The sequence below is a fragment of the Saccoglossus kowalevskii genome, chromosome 11 (genome assembly GCF_978046115.1).
Source record: "Saccoglossus kowalevskii chromosome 11, keSacKowa6.1, whole genome shotgun sequence".
In the NCBI taxonomy this organism is placed as follows: Eukaryota; Metazoa; Hemichordata; class Enteropneusta; family Harrimaniidae; genus Saccoglossus; species Saccoglossus kowalevskii.
The window spans coordinates 32,494,113-32,517,993 of record NC_140651.1 but is presented as its reverse complement, the minus strand read 5'-3'; the positions used below and the strand labels follow the sequence as shown (position 1 = coordinate 32,517,993).

The following is a 23,881-nucleotide window of genomic DNA, read 5'->3' as shown; positions in this document are numbered from 1 at the left end:
AAGTATTACAAGTCCTATGGTGTAATGGTCAGCACTCTGGACTTTGAATCTAGCGATTCGAGTTCAAATCTCGGTAGGACCTTCGTTTATTTTGGTATGATATATCGCCGAGATAAACATCGATATATACAAACTTGCGGCGCAGGAGGAATGCGACGTGCCCTCATGCCAATCTGTAATAAATCCTTCCTTAAAATCATCATCTGATGGCAGTTGCTAAAACAATAATACCATTCATGATATTAATGCGTGAGAAGGTGTCAATGTCGGAATGACGCACAGGTATTCGAAATTCATCGGTCATCTCAGTTGAAAGGATTTTTATCTTTCTGAGTAATGTTTGTTTTCACCATAGAAATGTATATTGGAAAGAAGTATTTCAGGTCCTATGGTGTAATGGTTAGCACTCGGGACTTTGAATCCTGCGATCCGAGTTCAAATGACGGTAGGACCTTCGTTTATTTTGGTATGATATATCGCCGAGATAAACATCGATATATACAAACTTGCGGCGCAGGAGGAATGCGACGTGCCCTCACGCCAATCTATAATAAATCCTTCCTTAAAATCATCATCTGATGGTAGTTCCTAAAACAATAATACCATTCATGATATCAATGCGTGAGACGGTGTCAATGTCTGAGTGACGCACATGTATTCGAATTGCATCGGTCTTCTCAGTTGAAAGGAATTTTATCTTTCTGAGTAATGTTTGTTTTCACCATAGAAATGTATATTGGAAAGAAGTATTTCAGGCCCTATGGTGTAGTGGTTAGCACTCTGGACTTTGAATCCAGCGATCCGAGTTAAAATCTCAGTGGGACCTTCGGTTATTTTGGTATGATATATCGCCGAGATGAACATCGATATATACAAACTTGCGGCGCAGGAGGAATGCGACGTGCCCTCACTCCAATCTGTAATAAATCCTTCCTAAAAATCATCATCTGAGGGCAGTTGCTAAAACAATAATACCATTCATGATATCAATGCGTGAGAAGGTGTCAATGTCTGAGTGACACACAGGTATTCGAAATGCATCGGTCATTTCAGTTGAAAGGATTTTTATCTTTCTGAGTAATGTTTGTTTTCACCATAGAAATGTATAAAGGAAGGAAGTATTACAGGTCCTATGGTGTAATGGTTAGCACTTGGGACTTTGAATCCTGCGATCCGTGTTCAAATGACGGTAGGACCTTCGTTTATTTTGGTATGATATATCGCCGAGATAAACATCGATATATACACATTTGCGGCGCAGGAGGAATGCGACGTGCCCTCACGCCAATCTGTAATAAATCCTTCCTTAAAATCATCATCTGATGGCAGTTGTTAAAACAATAATACCTTTCATGATATCAATGTGTGAGAAGGTGTCAATGTCTGAGTGACGCACAGGTATTCGAATTGCATCGGTCATCTCAGTTGAAAGGATTTTTATCTTTCTGAGTAATGTTTGTTTGCACCATAGAAATGTATATTGAAAAGTATTACAGGTCCTATGGTGTAATGGTTAGCACTTGGGACTTTGAATCCAGCGATCCGATTTCAAATCTCGGTAGGACCTTCGTTTATTTTGGTATGATATATCGCCGAGATAAACATCGATATATACAAACTTGCGGCGCAGGAGAAATGTGACGTGCCCTCACGCCAATCTGTAATAAATCCTTCCTTAAAATCATCATCTGATGGCAGTTCCTAAAACAGTAATACCATTCATGATATCAATGCGTGAGAAGGTGTCAATGTCGGAATGACGCACAGGTATTCGAAATTCATCGGTCATCTCAGTTGAAAGGATTTTTATCTTTCTGAGTAATGTTTGTTTTCACCATAGAAATGTATATTGGCAGGAAGTATTACAGGCTCTATGGTGTAATGGTTAGCACTCTGGACTCTGAACCCAGCGATCCGAGTTCAAATCTCGGTAGGACCTTCGTTTATTTTGGTATGATATATCGCCGAGATAAACATCGATATATACAAACATGCGGCGCTGGAGGAATGCGACGTGCCCTCACGCCAATCTGTAATAAATCCTTCCTTAAAATCATCATCTGATGGCAGTTGCTAAAACAATAATACCATTCATGATATTAATGCGTGAGAAGGTGTCAATGTCGGAATGACGCACATGTATTCGAAATTCATCGGTCATCTCAGTTGAAAGAATTTTTATCTTTCTGAGTAATGTTTGTTTTCACCATAGAAATGTATATTGGCAGGAAGTATTACAGGTCCTATGGTGTAATGGTTAGCACTCGGGACTTTGAATCCTGCGATCCGAGTTCAAATGACGGTAGGACCTTCGTTTATTTTGGTATGATATATCGCCGAGATAAACATCGATATATACACATTTGCGGCGCAGGAGGAATGCGACGTGCCCTCACGCCAATCTGTAATAAATCCTTCCTTAAAATCATCATCTGATGGCAGTTGTTAAAACAATAATACCTTTCATGATATCAATGCGTGAGAAGGTGTCAATGTCTGAGTGACGCACAGGTATTCGAATTGCATCGGTCATCTCAGTTGAAAGGATTTTTATCTTTCTGAGTAATGTTTGTTTGCACCATAGAAATGTATATTGAAAAGTATTACAGGTCCTATGGTGTAATGGTTAGCACTCTGGACTCTGAATCCAGCGATCCGATTTCAAATCTCGGTAGGACCTTCGTTTATTTTGGTATGATATATCGCCGAGATAAACATCGATATATACAAACTTGCGGCGCAGGAGAAATGTGACGTGCCCTCACGCCAATCTGTAATAAAACGTTCCTTAAAATCATCATCTGATCGCAGTTCCTAAAACAGTAATACCATTCATGATATCAATGCGTGAGAAGGTGTCAATGTCGGAATGACGCACAGGTATTCGAAATTCATCGGTCATCTCAGTTGAAAGGATTTTTATCTTTCTGAGTAATGTTTGTTTTCACCATAGAAATGTATATTGGAAGGAAGTATTACAAGTCCTATGGTGTAATGGTCAGCACTCTGGACTTTGAATCTAGCGATTCGAGTTCAAATCTCGGTAGGACCTTCGTTTATTTTGGTATGATATATCGCCGAGATAAACATCGATATATACAAACTTGCGGCGCAGGAGGAATGCGACGTGCCCTCATGCCAATCTGTAATAAATCCTTCCTTAAAATCATCATCTGATGGCAGTTGCTAAAACAATAATACCATTCATGATATTAATGCGTGAGAAGGTGTCAATGTCGGAATGACGCACAGGTATTCGAAATTCATCGGTCATCTCAGTTGAAAGGATTTTTATCTTTCTGAGTAATGTTTGTTTTCACCATAGAAATGTATATTGGAAAGAAGTATTTCAGGTCCTATGGTGTAATGGTTAGCACTCGGGACTTTGAATCCTGCGATCCGAGTTCAAATGACGGTAGGACCTTCGTTTATTTTGGTATGATATGTCGCCGAGATAAACATCGATATATACAAACTTGCGGCGCAGGAGGAATGCGACGTGCCCTCACGCCAATCTATAATAAATCCTTCCTTAAAATCATCATCTGATGGCAGTTCCTAAAACAATAATACCATTCATGATATCAATGCGTGAGACGGTGTCAATGTCTGAGTGACGCACATGTATTCGAATTGCATCGGTCTTCTCAGTTGAAAGGAATTTTATCTTTCTGAGTAATGTTTGTTTTCACCATAGAAATGTATATTGGAAAGAAGTATTTCAGGCCCTATGGTGTAGTGGTTAGCACTCTGGACTTTGAATCCAGCGATCCGAGTTAAAATCTCAGTGGGACCTTCGGTTATTTTGGTATGATATATCGCCGAGATGAACATCGATATATACAAACTTGCGGCGCAGGAGGAATGCGACGTGCCCTCACTCCAATCTGTAATAAATCCTTCCTAAAAATCATCATCTGAGGGCAGTTGCTAAAACAATAATACCATTCATGATATCAATGCGTGAGAAGGTGTCAATGTCTGAGTGACACACAGGTATTCGAAATGCATCGGTCATTTCAGTTGAAAGGATTTTTATCTTTCTGAGTAATGTTTGTTTTCACCATAGAAATGTATAAAGGAAGGAAGTATTACAGGTCCTATGGTGTAATGGTTAGCACTTGGGACTTTGAATCCTGCGATCCGTGTTCAAATGACGGTAGGACCTTCGTTTATTTTGGTATGATATATCGCCGAGATAAACATCGATATATACACATTTGCGGCGCAGGAGGAATGCGACGTGCCCTCACGCCAATCTGTAATAAATCCTTCCTTAAAATCATCATCTGATGGCAGTTGTTAAAACAATAATACCTTTCATGATATCAATGCGTGAGAAGGTGTCAATGTCTGAGTGACGCACAGGTATTCGAATTGCATCGGTCATCTCAGTTGAAAGGATTTTTATCTTTCTGAGTAATGTTTGTTTGCACCATAGAAATGTATATTGAAAAGTATTACAGGTCCTATGGTGTAATGGTTAGCACTTGGGACTTTGAATCCAGCGATCCGATTTCAAATCTCGGTAGGACCTTCGTTTATTTTGGTATGATATATCGCCGAGATAAACATCGATATATACAAACTTGCGGCGCAGGAGAAATGTGACGTGCCCTCACGCCAATCTGTAATAAATCCTTCCTTAAAATCATCATCTGATGGCAGTTCCTAAAACAGTAATACCATTCATGATATCAATGCGTGAGAAGGTGTCAATGTCGGAATGACGCACAGGTATTCGAAATTCATCGGTCATCTCAGTTGAAAGGATTTTTATCTTTCTGAGTAATGTTTGTTTTCACCATAGAAATGTATATTGGCAGGAAGTATTACAGGCTCTATGGTGTAATGGTTAGCACTCTGGACTCTGAACCCAGCGATCCGAGTTCAAATCTCGGTAGGACCTTCGTTTATTTTGGTATGATATATCGCCGAGATAAACATCGATATATACAAACATGCGGCGCTGGAGGAATGCGACGTGCCCTCACGCCAATCTGTAATAAATCCTTCCTTAAAATCATCATCTGATGGCAGTTGCTAAAACAATAATACCATTCATGATATTAATGCGTGAGAAGGTGTCAATGTCGGAATGACGCACATGTATTCGAAATTCATCGGTCATCTCAGTTGAAAGAATTTTTATCTTTCTGAGTAATGTTTGTTTTCACCATAGAAATGTATATTGGCAGGAAGTATTACAGGTCCTATGGTGTAATGGTTAGCACTCGGGACTTTGAATCCTGCGATCCGAGTTCAAATGACGGTAGGACCTTCGTTTATTTTGGTATGATATATCGCCGAGATAAACATCGATATATACACATTTGCGGCGCAGGAGGAATGCGACGTGCCCTCACGCCAATCTGTAATAAATCCTTCCTTAAAATCATCATCTGATGGCAGTTGTTAAAACAATAATACCTTTCATGATATCAATGCGTGAGAAGGTGTCAATGTCTGAGTGACGCACAGGTATTCGAATTGCATCGGTCATCTCAGTTGAAAGGATTTTTATCTTTCTGAGTAATGTTTGTTTGCACCATAGAAATGTATATTGAAAAGTATTACAGGTCCTATGGTGTAATGGTTAGCACTCTGGACTCTGAATCCAGCGATCCGATTTCAAATCTCGGTAGGACCTTCGTTTATTTTGGTATGATATATCGCCGAGATAAACATCGATATATACAAACTTGCGGCGCAGGAGAAATGTGACGTGCCCTCACGCCAATCTGTAATAAAACGTTCCTTAAAATCATCATCTGATCGCAGTTCCTAAAACAGTAATACCATTCATGATATCAATGCGTGAGAAGGTGTCAATGTCGGAATGACGCACAGGTATTCGAAATTCATCGGTCATCTCAGTTGAAAGGATTTTTATCTTTCTGAGTAATGTTTGTTTTCACCATAGAAATGTATATTGGCAGGAAGTATTACAGGCTCTATGGTGTAATGGTTAGCACTCTGGACTCTGAATCCAGCGATCCGAGTTCAAATCTCGGTAGGACCTTCGTTTATTTTGGTATGATATATCGCCGAGATAAACATCGATATATACAAACATGCGGCGCTGGAGGAATGCGACGTGCCCTCACGCCAATCTGTAATAAATCCTTCCTTAAAATCATCATCTGATGGCAGTTGCTAAAACAATAATACCATTCATGATATTAATGCGTGAGAAGGTGTCAATGTCGGAATGACGCACATGTATTCGAAATTCATCGGTCATCTCAGTTGAAAGAATTTTTATCTTTCTGAGTAATGTTTGTTTTCACCATAGAAATGTATATTGGCAGGAAGTATTACAGGCCCTATGGTGTAATGGTTAGTACTCTGGACTTTAAATCTAGCGATCCGAGTTCAAATCTCGGTAGTACCTTCGTTTATTTTGGTATGATATATCCCCGAGGTAAACATCGATATATATAAACTTCGGCGCAGGAGGAATGCGACGTGCCCTCACGCCAATCTATAATAAATCCTTCCTTAAAATCATCATCTGATGGCAGTTCCTAAAACAATAATACCATTCATGATATCAATGCGTGAGAAGGTGTCAATGTCTGAGTGACGCACAGGTATTCGAATTGCATCGGTCATCTCAGTTGAAAGGATTTTTATCTTTCTGAGTAATGTTTGTTTGCACCATAGAAATGTATATTGAAAAGTATTACAGGTCCTATGGTGTAATGGTTAGCACTCTGGACTCTGAATCCAGCGATCCGATTTCAAATCTCGGTAGGACCTTCGTTTATTTTGGTATGATATATCGCCGAGATAAACATCGATATATACAAACTTGCGGCGCAGGAGAAATGTGACGTGCCCTCACGCCAATCTGTAATAAATCCTTCCTTAAAATCATCATCTGATCGCAGTTCCTAAAACAGTAATACCATTCATGATATCAATGCGTGAGAAGGTGTCAATGTCGGAATGACGCACAGGTATTCGAAATTCATCGGTCATCTCAGTTGAAAGGATTTTTATCTTTCTGAGTAATGTTTGTTTTCACCATAGAAATGTATATTGGCAGGAAGTATTACAGGCTCTATGGTGTAATGGTTAGCACTCTGGACTCTGAATCCAGCGATCCGATTTCAAATCTCGGTAGGACCTTCGTTTATTTTGGTATGATATATCGCCAAGATAAACATCGATATATACAAACATGCGGCGCTGGAGGAATGCGACATGCCCTCACGCCAATCTGTAATAAATCCTTCCTTAAAATCATCATCTGATGGCAGTTGCTAAAACAATAATACCATTCATGATATTAATGCGTGAGAAGGTGTCAATGTCGGAATGACGCACATGTATTCGAAATTCATCGGTCATCTCAGTTGAAAGAATTTTTATCTTTCTGAGTAATGTTTGTTTTCACCATAGACATGTATAAAGGAAGGAAGTATTACAGGTCCTATGGTGTAATGGTTAGCACTCGGGACTTTGAATCCTGCGATCCGAGTTCAAATCTCGGTAGGACCTTCGTTTATTTTGGTATGATATATCGCCGAGATAAACATCGATATATACACACTTGCGGCGCAGGAGGAATGCGACGTGCCCTCACGCCAATCTGTAATAAATCCTTCCTTAAAATCATCATCTGATGGCAGTTGTTAAAACAATAATACCTTTCATGATATCAATGCGTGAGAAGGTGTCAATGTCTGAGTGACGCACAGGTATTCGAATTGCATCGGTCATCTCAGTTGAAAGGATTTTTATCTTTCTGAGTAATGTTTGTTTGCACCATAGAAATGTATATTGAAAAGTATTACAGGTCCTATGGTGTAATGGTTAGCGCTCTGGACTCTGAATCCAGCGATCCGATTTCAAATCTCGGTAGGACCTTCGTTTATTTTGGTATGATATATCGCCGAGATAAACATCGATATATACAAACTTGCGGCGCAGGAGAAATGTGACGTGCCCTCACGCCAATCTGTAATAAATCCTTCCTTAAAATCATCATCTGATCGCAGTTCCTAAAACAGTAATACCATTCATGATATCAATGCGTGAGAAGGTGACAATGTCAGAGTGACGCGCAGGTATTCGAATTGCATCGGTCATCTCAGTTGAAAGGATTTTTATCTTTCTGAGTAATGTTTGTTTTCACCATAGAAATGTATATTGGAAAGAAGTATTTCAGGCCCTATGGTGTAGTGGTTAGCACTCTGGACTTTGAATCCAGCGATCCGAGTTAAAATCTCAGTGGGACCTTCCGTTATTTTGGTATGATATATCGCCGAGATGAACATCGATATATACAAACTTGCGGCGCAGGAGGAATGCGACGTGCCCTCACTCCAATCTGTAATAAATCCTTCCTAAAAATCATCATCTGAGGGCAGTTGCTAAAACAATAATACCATTCATGATATCAATGCGTGAGAAGGTGTCAATGTCTGAGTGACACACAGGTATTCGAAATGCATCGGTCATTTCAGTTGAAAGGATTTTTATCTTTCTGAGTAATGTTTGTTTTCACCATAGAAATGTATAAAGGAAGGAAGTATTACAGGTCCTATGGTGTAATGGTTAGCACTCGGGACTTTGAATCCTGCGATCCGTGTTCAAATGACGGTAGGACCTTCGTTTATTTTGGTATGATATATCGCCGAGATAAACATCGATATATACACATTTGCGGCGCAGGAGGAATGCGACGTGCCCTCACGCCAATCTGTAATAAATCCTTCCTTAAAATCATCATCTGATGGCAGTTGTTAAAACAATAATACCTTTCATGATATCAATGCGTGAGAAGGTGTCAATGTCTGAGTGACGCACAGGTATTCGAATTGCATCGGTCATCTCAGTTGAAAGGATTTTTATCTTTCTGAGTAATGTTTGTTTGCACCATAGAAATGTATATTGAAAAGTATTACAGGTCCTATGGTGTAATGGTTAGCACTCTGGACTCTGAATCCAGCGATCCGATTTCAAATCTCGGTAGGACCTTCGTTTATTTTGGTATGATATATCGCCGAGATAAACATCGATATATACAAACTTGCGGCGCAGGAGAAATGTGACGTGCCCTCACGCCAATCTGTAATAAATCCTTCCTTAAAATCATCATCTGATGGCAGTTCCTAAAACAGTAATACCATTCATGATATCAATGCGTGAGAAGGTGTCAATGTCGGAATGACGCACAGGTATTCGAAATTCATCGGTCATCTCAGTTGAAAGGATTTTTATCTTTCTGAGTAATGTTTGTTTTCACCATAGAAATGTATATTGGCAGGAAGTATTACAGGCTCTATGGTGTAATGGTTAGCACTCGGGACTTTGAATCCTGCGATCCGAGTTCAAATGACGGTAGGACCTTCGTTTATTTTGGTATGATATATCGCCGAGATAAACATCGATATATACACATTTGCGGCGCAGGAGGAATGCGACGTGCCCTCACGCCAATCTGTAATAAATCCTTCCTTAAAATCATCATCTGATGGCAGTTGTTAAAACAATAATACCTTTCATGATATCAATGCGTGAGAAGGTGTCAATGTCTGAGTGACGCACAGGTATTCGAATTGCATCGGTCATCTCAGTTGAAAGGATTTTTATCTTTCTGAGTAATGTTTGTTTGCACCATAGAAATGTATATTGAAAAGTATTACAGGTCCTATGGTGTAATGGTTAGCACTCTGGACTCTGAATCCAGCGATCCGATTTCAAATCTCGGTAGGACCTTCGTTTATTTTGGTATGATATATCGCCGAGATAAACATCGATATATACAAACTTGCGGCGCAGGAGAAATGTGACGTGCCCTCACGCCAATCTGTAATAAAACGTTCCTTAAAATCATCATCTGATCGCAGTTCCTAAAACAGTAATACCATTCATGATATCAATGCGTGAGAAGGTGTCAATGTCGGAATGACGCACAGGTATTCGAAATTCATCGGTCATCTCAGTTGAAAGGATTTTTATCTTTCTGAGTAATGTTTGTTTTCACCATAGAAATGTATATTGGCAGGAAGTATTACAGGCTCTATGGTGTAATGGTTAGCACTCTGGACTCTGAATCCAGCGATCCGAGTTCAAATCTCGGTAGGACCTTCGTTTATTTTGGTATGATATATCGCCGAGATAAACATCGATATATACAAACATGCGGCGCTGGAGGAATGCGACGTGCCCTCACGCCAATCTGTAATAAATCCTTCCTTAAAATCATCATCTGATGGCAGTTGCTAAAACAATAATACCATTCATGATATTAATGCGTGAGAAGGTGTCAATGTCGGAATGACGCACATGTATTCGAAATTCATCGGTCATCTCAGTTGAAAGAATTTTTATCTTTCTGAGTAATGTTTGTTTTCACCATAGAAATGTATATTGGCAGGAAGTATTACAGGCCCTATGGTGTAATGGTTAGTACTCTGGACTTTAAATCTAGCGATCCGAGTTCAAATCTCGGTAGTACCTTCGTTTATTTTGGTATGATATATCCCCGAGGTAAACATCGATATATATAAACTTCGGCGCAGGAGGAATGCGACGTGCCCTCACGCCAATCTATAATAAATCCTTCCTTAAAATCATCATCTGATGGCAGTTCCTAAAACAATAATACCATTCATGATATCAATGCGTGAGAAGGTGTCAATGTCTGAGTGACGCACAGGTATTCGAATTGCATCGGTCATCTCAGTTGAAAGGATTTTTATCTTTCTGAGTAATGTTTGTTTGCACCATAGAAATGTATATTGAAAAGTATTACAGGTCCTATGGTGTAATAGTTAGCACTCTGGACTCTGAATCCAGCGATCCGATTTCAAATCTCGGTAGGACCTTCGTTTATTTTGGTATGATATATCGCCGAGATAAACATCGATATATACAAACTTGCGGCGCAGGAGAAATGTGACGTGCCCTCACGCCAATCTGTAATATATCCTTCCTTAAAATCATCATCTGATCGCAGTTCCTAAAACAGTAATACCATTCATGATATCAATGCGTGAGAAGGTGTCAATGTCGGAATGACGCACAGGTATTCGAAATTCATCGGTCATCTCAGTTGAAAGGATTTTTATCTTTCTGAGTAATGTTTGTTTTCACCATAGAAATGTATATTGGCAGGAAGTATTACAGGCTCTATGGTGTAATGGTTAGCACTCTGGACTCTGAATCCAGCGATCGGATTTCAAATCTCGGTAGGACCTTCGTTTATTTTGGTATGATATATCGCCGAGATAAACATCGATATATACAAACATGCGGCGCTGGAGGAATGCGACGTGCCCTCACGCCAATCTGTAATAAATCCTTCCTTAAAATCATCATCTGATGGCAGTTGCTAAAACAATAATACCATTCATGATATTAATGCGTGAGAAGGTGTCAATGTCGGAATGACGCACATGTATTCGAAATTCATCGGTCGTCTCAGTTGGAAGAATTTTTATCTTTCTGAGTAATGTTTGTTTTCACCATAGACATGTATAAAGGAAGGAAGTATTACAGGTCCTATGGTGTAATGGTTAGCACTCGGGACTTTGAATCCTGCGATCCGAGTTCAAATCTCGGTAGGACCTTCGTTTATTTTGGTATGATATATCGCCGAGATAAACATCGATATATACACACTTGCGGCGCAGGAGGAATGCGACGTGCCCTCACGCCAATCTGTAATAAATCCTTCCTTAAAATCATCATCTGATGGCAGTTGTTAAAACAATAATACCTTTCATGATATCAATGCGTGAGAAGGTGTCAATGTCTGAGTGACGCACAGGTATTCGAATTGCATCGGTCATCTCAGTTGAAAGGATTTTTATCTTTCTGAGTAATGTTTGTTTGCACCATAGAAATGTATATTGAAAAGTATTACAGGTCCTATGGTGTAATGGTTAGCACTCTGGACTCTGAATCCAGCGATCCGATTTCAAATCTCGGTAGGACCTTCGTTTATTTTGGTATGATATATCGCCGAGATAAACATCGATATATACAAACTTGCGGCGCAGGAGAAATGTGACGTGCCCTCACGCCAATCTGTAATAAATCCTTCCTTAAAATCATCATCTGATCGCAGTTCCTAAAACAGTAATACCATTCATGATATCAATGCGTGAGAAGGTGACAATGTCAGAGTGACGCGCAGGTATTCGAATTGCATCGGTCATCTCAGTTGAAAGGATTTTTATCTTTCTGAGTAATGTTTGTTTTCACCATAGAAATGTATATTGGAAAGAAGTATTTCAGGCCCTATGGTGTAGTGGTTAGCACTCTGGACTTTGAATCCAGCGATCCGAGTTAAAATCTCAGTGGGACCTTCGGTTATTTTGGTATGATATATCGCCGAGATAAACATCGATATATACAAACTTGCGGCGCAGGAGGAATGCGACGTGCCCTCACGCCAATCTGTAATAAATCCTTCCTTAAAATCATCATCTGATGGCAGTTGCTAAAACAATAATACCATTCATGATATTAATGCGTGAGAAGGTGTCAATGTCGGAATGACGCACAGGTATTCGAAATTCATCGGTCATCTCAGTTGAAAGGATTTTTATCTTTCTGAGTAATGTTTGTTTTCACCATAGAAATGTATATTGGCAGGAAGTATTACAGGCCCTATGGTGTAATGGTTAGTACTCTGGACTTTAAATCTAGCGATCCGAGTTCAAATCTGGGTAGGACCTTCGTTTATTTTGGTATGATATATCGCCGAGATAAACATCGATATATACAAACTTGCGGCGCAGGAGGAATGCGACGTGCCCTCACGCCAATCTGTAATAAATCCTTCCTTAAAATCATCATCTGATGGCAGTTCCTAAAACAATAATACCATTCATGATATCAATGCGTGAGAAGGTGTCAATGTCTGAGTGACGCACACGTATTCGAATTGCATCGTTCATCTCAGGTGAAAAGATATTTATCTTTCTGAGTAATGTTTGTTTTCACCATAGAAATGTATATTGGAAGGAAGTATTACAGGTGCTATGGTGTAATGGTGAGCACTCTGGACTTTGAATCCAGCGATCCGAGTTCAAATCTCGGTAGTACCTTCGTTTATTTTGGTATGATATATCCCCGAGGTAAACATCGATATATATAAACTTGCGGCGCATGAGGAATGCGACGTGCCCTCACGCCAATCTGTAATAAATCATTCCTAAAAATCATCATCTGAGGGCAGTTGCTAAAACAATAATACCTTTCATGATATCAATGCGTGAGAAGGTGTCAATGTCTGAGTGACGCACAGGTATTCGAATTGCATCGTCATCTCAGTTGAAAGGATTTTTATCTTTCTGAGTAATGTTTGTTTTCACCATAGAAATGTATATTGAAAAGTATTACAGGTCCTATGGAGTAATGGTTAGCACTCTGGACTCTGAATCCAGCGATCCGAGTACAAATCTCGGTAGGACCTTCGTTTATTTTGGTATGATATATCGCCGAGATAAACATCGACATATACAAACTTGCGGCGCAGGAGGAATGCGACGTGCCCTCACGCCAATCTGTAATAAATCCTTCCTTAAAATCATCATCTGATCGCAGTTCCTAAAACAGTAATACCATTCATGATATCAATGCGTGAGAAGGTGTCAATGTCAGAGTGACGCGCAGGTATTCGAATTGCATCGGTCATCTCAGTTGAAAGGATTTTTATCTTTCTGAGTAATGTTTGTTTTCACCATAGAAATGTATATTGGAAGGAAGTATTACAAGTCCTATGGTGTAATGGTCAGCACTCTGGACTTTGAATCCAGCGATCCGATTTCAAATCTCTGTAGGACCTTCGTTTATTTTGGTATGATATATCGCCGAGATAAATATCGATATATACAAACTTGCGGCGCAGGAGGAATGCGACGTGCCCTCACGCCAATCTGTAATAAATCCTTCCTTAAAATCATCATCTGATGGCAGTTGCTAAAACAATAATACCATTCATGATATTAATGCGTGAGACGGTGTCAATGTCGGAATGACGCACAGGTATTCGAAATTCATCGGTCATCTCAGTTGAAAGGATTTGTATCTTTCTGAGTAATGTTTGTTTTCACCATAGAAATGTATATTGGCAGGAAGTATTACAGGCCCTATGGTGTAATGGTTAGTACTCTGGACATTAAATCTAGCGATCCGAGTTCAAATCTCGGTAGGACCTTCGTTTATTTTGGTATGATATATCGCCGAGATAAACATCGATATATACAAACTTGCGGCGCAGGAGGAATGCGACGTGCCCTCACGCCAATCTGTAATAAATCCTTCCTTAAAATCATCATCTGATCGCAGTTCCTAAAACAGTAATACCATTCATGATATTAATGCGTGAGAAGGTGTCAATGTCGGAATGACGCACAGGTATTCGAAATTCATCGGTCATCTCAGTTGAAAGGATTTGTATCTTTCTGAGTAATGTTTGTTTTCACCATAGAAATGTATATTGGAAGGAAGTATTACAGGTCATATGGTGTAATGGTCAGCACTCTGGACTTTGAATCCAGTGATCCGATTTCAAATCTCTGTAGGACCTTCGTTTATTTTGGTATGATATATCGCCGAGATAAATATCGATATATACAAACTTGCGGCGCAGGAGGAATGCGACGTGCCCTCTCGCCAATCTGTAATAAATCCGTCCTTAAAATCATCATCTGATGGCAGTTGCTAAAACAATAATACCATTCATGATATTAATGCGTGAGAAGGTGTCAATGTCGGAATGACGCACAGGTATTCGAAATTCATCGGTCATCTCAGTTGAAAGGATTTTTATCTTTCTGAGTAATGTTTGTTTTCACCATAGAAATGTATATTGGCAGGAAGTATTACAGGCCCTATGGTGTAATGGTTAGAACTCTGGACATTAAATCTAGCGATCCGAGTTCAAATCTCGGTAGGACCTTCGTTTATTTTGGTATGATATATCGCCGAGATAAACATCGATATATACAAACTTGCGGCGCAGGAGGAATGCGACGTGCCCTCAGGCCAATCTGTAATAAATCCTTCCTTAAAATCATCATCTGATGGCAGTTCCTAAAACAATAATACCATTCATGATATCAATGCGTGAGAAGGTGTCAATGTCTGAGTGACGCACATGTATTCGAATTGCATCGTTCATCTCAGTTGATAGGATATTTATCTTTCTGAGTAATGTTTGTTTTCACCATAGAAATGTATATTGGAAGGAAGTATTACAAGTCCTATGGTGTAATGGTCAGCACTCTTGACTTTGAATCCAGCGATCCGATTTCAAATCTCTGTAGGACCTTCGTTTATTTTGGTATGATATATCGCCGAGATAAACATCGATATATACAAACTTGCGGCGCAGGAGGAATGCGACGTGCCCTCACGCCAATCTGTAATAAATCCTTCCTTAAATCATCATATGATGGCAGTTGCTAAAACAATAATATCATTCATGATATTAATGCGTGAGAAGGTGTCAATGTCTGAATGATGCACAGGTATTCGAATTGCATCGGTCATCTCAGTTGAAAGGATTTTTATCTTTCTGAGTAATGTTTGTTGTCACCATAGAAATGTATATTGAAAAGTATAACAGGTCCTATGGTGTAATGGTTAGCACTCTGGACTCTGAATCCAGCGATCCGAGTTCAAATCTCGGTAGGACCTTCGTTTATTTTGGTATGATATATCGCCGAGATAAACATCGATATATACAAACTTGCGGCGCAGGAGGAATGCGACGTGCCCTCACGCCAATCTGTAATAAATCCTTCCTTAAAATCATCATCTGATGGCAGTTGCTAAAACAATAATACCATTCATGATATTAATGCGTGAGAAGGTGTCAATGTCTGAATGACGCACAGGTATTCGAATTGCATCGGTCATCTCAGTTGAAAGGATTTTTATCTTTCTGAGTAATGTTTGTTTTCACCATAGAAATGTATATTAAAAAGTATTACAGGTCCTATGGTGTAATGGTTAGCACTCTGGACTCTGAATCCAGCGATCCGAGTTCAAATCTCGGTAGGACCTTTGTTTATTTTGGTATGATATATCGCCGAGATAAACATCGATATATACAAACGTGCGGCGCAGGAGGAATGCGACGTGCCCTCACGCCAATCTGTAATAAATCCTTCCTTAAAATCATCATCTGATCGCAGTTCCTAAAACAGTAATACCATTCATGATATTAATGCGTGAGAAGGTGTCAATGTCGGAATGACGCACAGGTATTCGAAATTCATCGGTCATCTCAGTTGAAAGGATTTGTATCTTTCTGAGTAATGTTTGTTTTCACCATAGAAATGTATATTGGAAGGAAGTATTACAGGTCATATGGTGTAATGGTCAGCACTCTGGACTTTGAATCCAGTGATCCGATTTCAAATCTCTGTAGGACCTTCGTTTATTTTGGTATGATATATCGCCGAGATAAATATCGATATATACAAACTTGCGGCGCAGGAGGAATGCGACGTGCCCTCTCGCCAATCTGTAATAAATCCTTCCTTAAAATCATCATCTGATGGCAGTTGCTAAAACAATAATACCATTCATGATATTAATGCGTGAGAAGGTGTCAATGTCGGAATGACGCACAGGTATTCGAAATTCATCGGTCATCTCAGTTGAAAGGATTTTTATCTTTCTGAGTAATGTTTGTTTTCACCATAGAAATGTATATTGGCAGGAAGTATTACAGGCCCTATGGTGTAATGGTTAGAACTCTGGACATTAAATCTAGCGATCCGAGTTCAAATCTCGGTAGGACCTTCGTTTATTTTGGTATGATATATCGCCGAGATAAACATCGATATATACAAACTTGCGGCGCAGGAGGAATGCGACGTGCCCTCACGCCAATCTGTAATAAATCCTTCCTTAAAATCATCATCTGATGGCAGTTCCTAAAACAATAATACCATTCATGATATCAATGCGTGAGAAGGTGTCAATGTCTGAGTGACGCACATGTATTCGAATTGCATCGTTCATCTCAGTTGAAAAGATATTTATCTTTCTGAGTAATGTTTGTTTTCACCATAGAAATGTATATTGGAAGGAAGTATTACAGGTCCTATGGTGTAATGGTGAGCACTCTGGACTTTGAATCCAGCGATCCGAGTTCAAATCTCGGTAGTACCTTCGTTTATTTTGGTATGATATATCCCCGAGGTAAACATCGATATATATAAACTTGCGGCGCAGGAGGAATGCGACGTGCCCTCACGCCAATCTGTAATAAATCCTTCCTTAAAATCATCATCTGATCGCAGTTCCTAAAACAGTAATACCATTCATGATATTAATGCGTGAGAAGGTGTCAATGTCGGAATGACGCACAGGTATTCGAAATTCATCGGTCATCTCAGTTGAAAGGATTTGTATCTTTCTGAGTAATGTTTGTTTTCACCATAGAAATGTATATTGGAAGGAAGTATTACAGGTCATATGGTGTAATGGTCAGCACTCTGGACTTTGAATCCAGTGATCCGATTTCAAATCTCTGTAGGACCTTCGTTTATTTTGGTATGATATATCGCCGAGATAAATATCGATATATACAAACTTGCGGCGCAGGAGGAATGCGACGTGCCCTCTCGCCAATCTGTAATAAATCCTTCCTTAAAATCATCATCTGATGGCAGTTGCTAAAACAATAATACCATTCATGATATTAATGCGTGAGAAGGTGTCAATGTCGGAATGACGCACAGGTATTCGAAATTCATCGGTCATCTCAGTTGAAAGGATTTTTATCTTTCTGAGTAATGTTTGTTTTCACCATAGAAATGTATATTGGCAGGAAGTATTACAGGCCCTATGGTGTAATGGTTAGAACTCTGGACATTAAATCTAGCGATCCGAGTTCAAATCTCGGTAGGACCTTCGTTTATTTTGGTATGATATATCGCCGAGATAAACATCGATATATACAAACTTGCGGCGCAGGAGGAATGCGACGTGCCCTCACGCCAATCTGTAATAAATCCTTCCTTAAAATCATCATCTGATGGCAGTTCCTAAAACAATAATACCATTCATGATATCAATGCGTGAGAAGGTGTCAATGTCTGAGTGACGCACATGTATTCGAATTGCATCGTTCATCTCAGTTGAAAAGATATTTATCTTTCTGAGTAATGTTTGTTTTCACCATAGAAATGTATATTGGAAGGAAGTATTACAGGTCCTATGGTGTAATGGTGAGCACTCTGGACTTTGAATCCAGCGATCCGAGTTCAAATCTCGGTAGTACCTTCGTTTATTTTGGTATGATATATCCCCGAGGTAAACATCGATATATATAAACTTGCGGCGCAGGAGGAATGCGACGTGCCCTCACGCCAATCTGTAATAAATCCTTCCTAAAAATCATCATCTGAGGGCAGTTGCTAAAACAATAATACCTTTCATGATATCAATGCGTGAGAAGGTGTCAATGTCTGAGTGACGCACAGGTATTCGAAATTCATCGGTCATCTCAGTTGAAAGGATTTTTATCTTTCTGAGTAATGTTTGTTTTCACCATAGAAATGTATATTGGTAGGAAGTATTACAGGCTCTATGGTGTAATGGTTAGCACTCTGGACTCTGAACCCAGCGATCCGAGTTCAAATCTCGGTAGGACCTTCGTTTATTTTGGTATGATATATCGCCGAGATAAACATCGATATATACAAACATGCGGCGCTGGAGGAATGCGACGTGCCCTCACGCCAATCTGTAATAAATCCTTCCTTAAAATCATCATCTGATGGCAGTTGCTAAAACAATAATACCATTCATGATATTAATGCGTGAGAAGGTGTCAATGTCGGAATGACGCACATGTATTCGAAATTCATCGGTCATCTCAGTTGAAAGAATTTTTATCTTTCTGAGTAATGTTTGTTTTCACCATAGAAATGTATATTGGCAGGAAGTATTACAGGTCCTATGGTGTAATGGTTAGCACTCGGGACTTTGAATCCTGCGATCCGAGTTCAAATGACGGTAGGACCTTCGTTTATTTTGGTATGATATATCGCCGAGATAAACATCGATATATACACATTTGCGGCGCAGGAGGAATGCGACATGCCGTCACGCCAATCTGTAATAAATCCTTCCTTAAAATCATCATCTGATGGCAGTTGTTAAAACAATAATACCTTTCATGATATCAATGCGTGAGAAGGTGTCAATGTCTGAGTGACGCACAGGTATTCGAATTGCATCGGTCATCTCAGTTGAAAGGATTTTTATCTTTCTGAGTAATGTTTGTTTGCACCATATAAATGTATATTGAAAAGTATTACAGGTCCTATGGTGTAATGGTTAGCACTCTGGACTCTGAATCCAGCGATCCGATTTCAAATCTCGGTAGGACCTTCGTTTATTTTGGTATGATATATCGCCGAGATAAACATCGATATATACAAACTTGCGGCGCAGGAGAAATGTGACGTGCCCTCACGCCAATCTGTAATAAATCCTTCCTTAAAATCATCATCTGATGGCAGTTCCTAAAACAGTAATACCATTCATGATATCAATGCGTGAGAAGGTGTCAATGTCGGAATGACGCACAGGTATTCGAAATTCATCGGTCATCTCAGTTGAAAGGATTTTTATCTTTCTGAGTAATGTTTGTTTTCACCATAGAAATGTATATTGGCAGGAAGTATTACAGGCTCTATGGTGTAATGGTTAGCACTCTGGACTCTGAACCCAGCGATCCGAGTTCAAATCTCGGTAGGACCTTCGTTTATTTTGGTATGATATATCGCCGAGATAAACATCGATATATACAAACATGCGGCGCTGGAGGAATGCGACGTGCCCTCACGCCAATCTGTAATAAATCCTTCCTTAAAATCATCATCTGATGGCAGTTGCTAAAACAATAATACCATTCATGATATTAATGCGTGAGAAGGTGTCAATGTCGGAATGACGCACATGTATTCGAAATTCATCGGTCATCTCAGTTGAAAGAATTTTTATCTTTCTGAGTAATGTTTGTTTTCACCATAGAAATGTATATTGGCAGGAAGTATTACAGGTCCTATGGTGTAATGGTTAGCACTCGGGACTTTGAATCCTGCGATCCGAGTTCAAATGACGGTAGGACCTTCGTTTATTTTGGTATGATATATCGCCGAGATAAACATCGATATATACACATTTGCGGCGCAGGAGGAATGCGACGTGCCCTCACGCCAATCTGTAATAAATCCTTCCTTAAAATCATCATCTGATGGCAGTTGTTAAAACAATAATACCTTTCATGATATCAATGCGTGAGAAGGTGTCAATGTCTGAGTGACGCACAGGTATTCGAATTGCATCGGTCATCTCAGTTGAAAGGATTTTTATCTTTCTGAGTAATGTTTGTTTGCACCATAGAAATGTATATTGAAAAGTATTACAGGTCCTATGGTGTAATGGTTAGCACTCTGGACTCTGAATCCAGCGATCCGATTTCAAATCTCGGTAGGACCTTCGTTTATTTTGGTATGATATATCGCCGAGATAAACATCGATATATACAAACTTGCGGCGCAGGAGAAATGTGACGTGCCCTCACGCCAATCTGTAATAAAACGTTCCTTAAAATCATCATCTGATCGCAGTTCCTAAAACAGTAATACCATTCATGATATCAATGCGTGAGAAGGTGTCAATGTCGGAATGACGCACAGGTATTCGAAATTCATCGGTCATCTCAGTTGAAAGGATTTTTATCTTTCTGAGTAATGTTTGTTTTCACCATAGAAATGTATATTGGCAGGAAGTATTACAGGCTCTATGGTGTAATGGTTAGCACTCTGGACTCTGAATCCAGCGATCCGAGTTCAAATCTCGGTAGGACCTTCGTTTATTTTGGTATGATATATCGCCGAGATAAACATCGATATATACAAACATGCGGCGCTGGAGGAATGCGACGTGCCCTCACGCCAATCTGTAATAAATCCTTCCTTAAAATCATCATCTGATGGCAGTTGCTAAAACAATAATACCATTCATGATATTAATGCGTGAGAAGGTGTCAATGTCTGAGTGACGCACAGGTATTCGAATTGCATCGGTCATCTCAGTTGAAAGGATTTTTATCTTTCTGAGTAATGTTTGTTTGCACCATAGAAATGTATATTGAAAAGTATTACAGGTCCTATGGTGTAATGGTTAGCACTCTGGACTCTGAATCCAGCGATCCGATTTCAAATCTCGGTAGGACCTTCGTTTATTTTGGTATGATATATCGCCGAGATAAACATCGATATATACAAACTTGCGGCGCAGGAGAAATGTGACGTGCCCTCACGCCAATCTGTAATATATCCTTCCTTAAAATCATCATCTGATCGCAGTTCCTAAAACAGTAATACCATTCATGATATCAATGCGTGAGAAGGTGTCAATGTCGGAATGACGCACAGGTATTCGAAATTCATCGGTCATCTCAGTTGAAAGGATTTTTATCTTTCTGAGTAATGTTTGTTTTCACCATAGAAATGTATATTGGCAGGAAGTATTACAGGCTCTATGGTGTAATGGTTAGCACTCTGGACTCTGAATCCAGCGATCGGATTTCAAATCTCGGTAGGACCTTCGTTTATTTTGGTATGATATATCGCCGAGATAAACATCGATATATACAAACATGCGGCGCTGGAGGAATGCGACGTGCCCTCACGCCAATCTGTAATAAATCCTTCCTTAAAATCATCATCTGATGGCAGTTGCTAAAACAATAATACCATTCATGATATTAATGCGTGAGAAGGTGTCAATGTCGGAATGACGCACATGTATTCGAAATTCATCGGTCGTCTCAGTTGAAAGAATTTTTATCTTTCTGAGTAATGTTTGTTTTCACCATAGACATGTATAAAGGAAGGAAGTATTACAGGTCCTATGGTGTAATGGTTAGCACTCGGGACTTTGAATCCTGCGATCCGAGTTCAAATCTCGGTAGGACCTTCGTTTATTTTGGTATGATATATCGCCGAGATAAACATCGATATATACACACTTGCGGCGCAGGAGGAATGCGACGTGCCCTCACGCCAATCTGTAATAAATCCTTCCTTAAAATCATCATCTGATGGCAGTTGTTAAAACAATAATACCTTTCATGATATCAATGCGTGAGAAGGTGTCAATGTCTGAGTGACGCACAGGTATTCGAATTGCATCGGTCATCTCAGTTGAAAGGATTTTTATCTTTCTGAGTAATGTTTGTTTGCACCATAGAAATGTATATTGAAAAGTATTACAGGTCCTATGGTGTAATGGTTAGCACTCTGGACTTTGAATCCAGTGATCCGATTTCAAATCTCTGTAGGACCTTCGTTTATTTTGGTATGATATATCGCCGAGATAAATATCGATATATACAAACTTGCGGCGCAGGAGGAATGCGACGTGCCCTCACGCCAATCTGTAATAAATCCTTCCTTAAAATCATCATCTGATCGCAGTTCCTAAAACAGTAATACCATTCATGATATTAATGCGTGAGAAGGTGTCAATGTCGGAATGACGCACAGGTATTCGAAATTCATCGGTCATCTCAGTTGAAAGGATTTTTATCTTTCTGAGTAATGTTTGTTTTCACCATAGAAATGTATATTGGCAGGAAGTATTACAGGCCCTATGGTGTAATGGTTAGAACTCTGGACATTAAATCTAGCGATCCGAGTTCAAATCTCGGTAGGACCTTCGTTTATTTTGGTATGGTATATCGCCGAGATAAACATCGATATATACAAACTTGCGGCGCAGGAGGAATGCGACGTGCCCTCAGGCCAATCTGTAATAAATCCTTCCTTAAAATCATCATCTGATGGCAGTTCCTAAAACAATAATACCATTCATGATATCAATGCGTGAGAAGGTGTCAATGTCTGAGTGACGCACATGTATTCGAATTGCATCGTTCATCTCAGTTGATAGGATATTTATCTTTCTGAGTAATGTTTGTTTTCACCATAGAAATGTATATTGGAAGGAAGTATTACAGGTCCTATGGTGTAATGGTGAGCACTCTGGACTTTGAATCCAGCGATCCGAGTTCAAATCTCGGTAGTACCTTCGTTTATTTTGGTATGATATATCCCCGAGGTAAACATCGATATATATAAACTTGCGGCGCAGGAGGAATGCGACGTGCCCTCACGCCAATCTGTAATAAATCCTTCCTAAAAATCATCATCTGAGGGCAGTTGCTAAAACAATAATACCTTTCATGATATCAATGCGTGAGAAGGTGTCAATGTCTGAGTGACGCACAGGTATTCGAATTGCATCGGTCATCTCAGTTGAAAGGATTTTTATCTTTCTGAGTAATGTTTGTTTTCACCATAGAAATGTATATTGAAAAGTATTACAGGTCCTATGGAGTAATGGTTAGCACTCTGGACTCTGAATCCAGCGATCCGAGTTCAAATCTCGGTAGGACCTTCGTTTATTTTGGTATGATATATCGCCGAGATAAACATCGATATATACAAACTTGCGGCGCAGGAGGAATGCGACGTGCCCTCACGCCAATGTGTAATAAATCCTTCCTTAAAATCATCATCTGATCGCAGTTCCTAAAACAGTAATACCATTCATGATATCAATGCGTGAGACGGTGTCAATGTCAGAGTGACGCGCAGGTATTCGAATTGCATCGGTCATCTCAGTTGAAAGGATTTTTATCTTTCTGAGTAATGTTTGTTTTCACCATAGAAATGTATATTGGAAGGAAGTATTACAAGTCCTATGGTGTAATGGTCAGCACTCTGGACTTTGAATCCAGCGATCCGATTTCAAATCTCTGTAGGACCTTCGTTTATTTTGGTATGATATATCGCCGAGATAAACATCGATATATACA

The 23,881-nt window shown here is 39.6% G+C and overlaps 29 non-coding genes across 29 annotated transcripts; all 29 read left to right on the top strand.

Moving 5' to 3' along the window:
* The first annotated feature begins 1,867 nt into the window (after positions 1-1,867).
* On the top strand, positions 1,868-1,939 carry TRNAQ-CUG (transfer RNA glutamine (anticodon CUG)). The gene has a single exon. It is a non-coding gene; the product is annotated as a tRNA-Gln (tRNA).
* Positions 1,940-2,608: 669 nt separating this feature from the next.
* Positions 2,609-2,680, top strand: TRNAQ-CUG (transfer RNA glutamine (anticodon CUG)). Its single transcript has one exon. It is a non-coding gene; the product is annotated as a tRNA-Gln (tRNA).
* A 2,157-nt stretch (positions 2,681-4,837) lies between these two features.
* TRNAQ-CUG (transfer RNA glutamine (anticodon CUG)) lies at positions 4,838-4,909 on the top strand. The gene has a single exon. It is a non-coding gene; the product is annotated as a tRNA-Gln (tRNA).
* Positions 4,910-5,578: 669 nt separating this feature from the next.
* Positions 5,579-5,650, top strand: TRNAQ-CUG (transfer RNA glutamine (anticodon CUG)). The gene has a single exon. It is a non-coding gene; the product is annotated as a tRNA-Gln (tRNA).
* A 300-nt stretch (positions 5,651-5,950) lies between these two features.
* TRNAQ-CUG (transfer RNA glutamine (anticodon CUG)) lies at positions 5,951-6,022 on the top strand. Its single transcript has one exon. It is a non-coding gene; the product is annotated as a tRNA-Gln (tRNA).
* A 668-nt stretch (positions 6,023-6,690) lies between these two features.
* TRNAQ-CUG (transfer RNA glutamine (anticodon CUG)) lies at positions 6,691-6,762 on the top strand. Its single transcript has one exon. It is a non-coding gene; the product is annotated as a tRNA-Gln (tRNA).
* A 300-nt stretch (positions 6,763-7,062) lies between these two features.
* On the top strand, positions 7,063-7,134 carry TRNAQ-CUG (transfer RNA glutamine (anticodon CUG)). The gene has a single exon. It is a non-coding gene; the product is annotated as a tRNA-Gln (tRNA).
* A 300-nt stretch (positions 7,135-7,434) lies between these two features.
* Positions 7,435-7,506, top strand: TRNAQ-UUG (transfer RNA glutamine (anticodon UUG)). The gene has a single exon. It is a non-coding gene; the product is annotated as a tRNA-Gln (tRNA).
* Positions 7,507-7,803: 297 nt separating this feature from the next.
* On the top strand, positions 7,804-7,875 carry TRNAQ-CUG (transfer RNA glutamine (anticodon CUG)). Its single transcript has one exon. It is a non-coding gene; the product is annotated as a tRNA-Gln (tRNA).
* Positions 7,876-8,916: 1,041 nt separating this feature from the next.
* On the top strand, positions 8,917-8,988 carry TRNAQ-CUG (transfer RNA glutamine (anticodon CUG)). Its single transcript has one exon. It is a non-coding gene; the product is annotated as a tRNA-Gln (tRNA).
* A 669-nt stretch (positions 8,989-9,657) lies between these two features.
* On the top strand, positions 9,658-9,729 carry TRNAQ-CUG (transfer RNA glutamine (anticodon CUG)). Its single transcript has one exon. It is a non-coding gene; the product is annotated as a tRNA-Gln (tRNA).
* A 300-nt stretch (positions 9,730-10,029) lies between these two features.
* Positions 10,030-10,101, top strand: TRNAQ-CUG (transfer RNA glutamine (anticodon CUG)). Its single transcript has one exon. It is a non-coding gene; the product is annotated as a tRNA-Gln (tRNA).
* A 668-nt stretch (positions 10,102-10,769) lies between these two features.
* Positions 10,770-10,841, top strand: TRNAQ-CUG (transfer RNA glutamine (anticodon CUG)). Its single transcript has one exon. It is a non-coding gene; the product is annotated as a tRNA-Gln (tRNA).
* A 672-nt stretch (positions 10,842-11,513) lies between these two features.
* TRNAQ-UUG (transfer RNA glutamine (anticodon UUG)) lies at positions 11,514-11,585 on the top strand. The gene has a single exon. It is a non-coding gene; the product is annotated as a tRNA-Gln (tRNA).
* Positions 11,586-11,882: 297 nt separating this feature from the next.
* Positions 11,883-11,954, top strand: TRNAQ-CUG (transfer RNA glutamine (anticodon CUG)). The gene has a single exon. It is a non-coding gene; the product is annotated as a tRNA-Gln (tRNA).
* A 1,044-nt stretch (positions 11,955-12,998) lies between these two features.
* On the top strand, positions 12,999-13,070 carry TRNAQ-UUG (transfer RNA glutamine (anticodon UUG)). Its single transcript has one exon. It is a non-coding gene; the product is annotated as a tRNA-Gln (tRNA).
* Positions 13,071-15,594: 2,524 nt separating this feature from the next.
* On the top strand, positions 15,595-15,666 carry TRNAQ-CUG (transfer RNA glutamine (anticodon CUG)). The gene has a single exon. It is a non-coding gene; the product is annotated as a tRNA-Gln (tRNA).
* A 297-nt stretch (positions 15,667-15,963) lies between these two features.
* On the top strand, positions 15,964-16,035 carry TRNAQ-CUG (transfer RNA glutamine (anticodon CUG)). The gene has a single exon. It is a non-coding gene; the product is annotated as a tRNA-Gln (tRNA).
* Positions 16,036-17,079: 1,044 nt separating this feature from the next.
* On the top strand, positions 17,080-17,151 carry TRNAQ-UUG (transfer RNA glutamine (anticodon UUG)). Its single transcript has one exon. It is a non-coding gene; the product is annotated as a tRNA-Gln (tRNA).
* Positions 17,152-18,195: 1,044 nt separating this feature from the next.
* TRNAQ-UUG (transfer RNA glutamine (anticodon UUG)) lies at positions 18,196-18,267 on the top strand. The gene has a single exon. It is a non-coding gene; the product is annotated as a tRNA-Gln (tRNA).
* Positions 18,268-18,567: 300 nt separating this feature from the next.
* TRNAQ-CUG (transfer RNA glutamine (anticodon CUG)) lies at positions 18,568-18,639 on the top strand. The gene has a single exon. It is a non-coding gene; the product is annotated as a tRNA-Gln (tRNA).
* Positions 18,640-19,308: 669 nt separating this feature from the next.
* Positions 19,309-19,380, top strand: TRNAQ-CUG (transfer RNA glutamine (anticodon CUG)). The gene has a single exon. It is a non-coding gene; the product is annotated as a tRNA-Gln (tRNA).
* A 300-nt stretch (positions 19,381-19,680) lies between these two features.
* TRNAQ-CUG (transfer RNA glutamine (anticodon CUG)) lies at positions 19,681-19,752 on the top strand. Its single transcript has one exon. It is a non-coding gene; the product is annotated as a tRNA-Gln (tRNA).
* A 669-nt stretch (positions 19,753-20,421) lies between these two features.
* On the top strand, positions 20,422-20,493 carry TRNAQ-CUG (transfer RNA glutamine (anticodon CUG)). The gene has a single exon. It is a non-coding gene; the product is annotated as a tRNA-Gln (tRNA).
* Positions 20,494-20,793: 300 nt separating this feature from the next.
* On the top strand, positions 20,794-20,865 carry TRNAQ-CUG (transfer RNA glutamine (anticodon CUG)). Its single transcript has one exon. It is a non-coding gene; the product is annotated as a tRNA-Gln (tRNA).
* Positions 20,866-21,162: 297 nt separating this feature from the next.
* Positions 21,163-21,234, top strand: TRNAQ-CUG (transfer RNA glutamine (anticodon CUG)). The gene has a single exon. It is a non-coding gene; the product is annotated as a tRNA-Gln (tRNA).
* A 672-nt stretch (positions 21,235-21,906) lies between these two features.
* TRNAQ-UUG (transfer RNA glutamine (anticodon UUG)) lies at positions 21,907-21,978 on the top strand. Its single transcript has one exon. It is a non-coding gene; the product is annotated as a tRNA-Gln (tRNA).
* Positions 21,979-23,019: 1,041 nt separating this feature from the next.
* TRNAQ-UUG (transfer RNA glutamine (anticodon UUG)) lies at positions 23,020-23,091 on the top strand. The gene has a single exon. It is a non-coding gene; the product is annotated as a tRNA-Gln (tRNA).
* Positions 23,092-23,388: 297 nt separating this feature from the next.
* Positions 23,389-23,460, top strand: TRNAQ-CUG (transfer RNA glutamine (anticodon CUG)). The gene has a single exon. It is a non-coding gene; the product is annotated as a tRNA-Gln (tRNA).
* The last annotated feature ends 421 nt before the right edge of the window (positions 23,461-23,881 follow it).